Here is a 1,326-nt window from a genome sequence, read left to right on the forward strand (position 1 = left end):
ATCCTGTACCAGAACATACTGGATTGCAAACTATATAAAAAATACACAAACCACCCAAATTCAAGAGGCTTAGTTAAGACACGGAGCGCCTGCCAGGAATTTCTGGAACAGGTGGGACCCCATCTTCCCATGTCGGGGACGCATGCACGTCTGAGTGCAGCACTCCAGCCCTCAGACAGCAGGCTGCATGGGGGGAGGGGCGCCCACGGCCCCAGGCACATGGCCGGGCTCGGGAATGCTGCCCCACAGGACAGGGAGTGCCCACACAGGCCGGAGGGCATGGCCACTTCAGGAAAGGTTTCCACAGCCTCAGAGGCAGCAGAAGAAATGAGCCACAGACCCTCCGTGTAGCTGTTCCCACAATGCCCTTCACCCGTGCTGGGTGCTTATCTGAGTGCAGTGACGGTCTTGTCCTGCTGCACAGGGAGCGCACGTGCCTCCCCCCCCCCCCCCGCCCCGGCCCCCCGCAGGACCCTGCTGGCTGGAAGAATATTCTAGAGCCTCCTTGGTAACACTGACTAAACACCCTGAGCTCAAGTGCCCTCGGCATCTTGTTATTAGTGAAAGAATTGCTATTTCTATCACACGTGTTTCCCAGATCCAGGGGTGATGGGTCCCACTTCTGGTCTGATGAGTAACCAGGTCCCAGGGGCCAAGGGGGAAGCGCAGGCCCATGGCGGGGCCAGCGGCGGGCGGGGACACTGCTTGCTAACTCCTGATTCAGCCCCAGAGCCTGATGTGCACGTTCGCACCCCAGCTTCCCGCCGTGGAGCGTCCTCGGCACGGCAGGAGTCCGCGCCCAGAGCCCAGCCGCCGCAGGAGAGCCTGCCTGCTGTGCGCGAATGGTGAGCCGGCCGCTCGCACCCGCGCTGGAGGCGCACCTCTCCTTGGCCCGCACGTTGCCGAGGCTTTCTGCCAACCACAGTGTGTAATCAAAAAAGTTTTCCAAAAAATAAAACCATGCATGGAATGAAACTCAGTGTTATGCTAGTGAGAGACGCCAGAGAGGCCACAGAGAGTCTACGATTCCATTTACTGGAAACGTGAGGAAAGACCAAGCTGTCGGGGCAGAAAGCACAGGGTGCCTGGGGGCGGGGCAGCAGTCAGACGGCACGCTGGGCGTGTGCACGTCTCCAGAACTCTGGCAAGGGCTCAGCGCTCAGAGGTCGTCGCTCTGCGGGGAGGCGGCCGCAGCTGTTGCGACGCTGACTAAGCCCTGGGCTCCTCTGCCCAGAGCTGGTGCCTGTGCTGATGCGGAAGGGAGGGACGCTGTCCACGTGGCTCCTCGGCAGGCACGGGGAGCAGAGGGGGCTGGAGCAGTTCTCA

This window comes from Ursus americanus, chromosome 10 (genome assembly GCF_024610735.1).
Source record: "Ursus americanus isolate L20-20 chromosome 10, mUrsAme1.1.p, whole genome shotgun sequence".
Lineage (NCBI taxonomy): Eukaryota > Metazoa > Chordata > Mammalia > Carnivora > Ursidae > Ursus > Ursus americanus.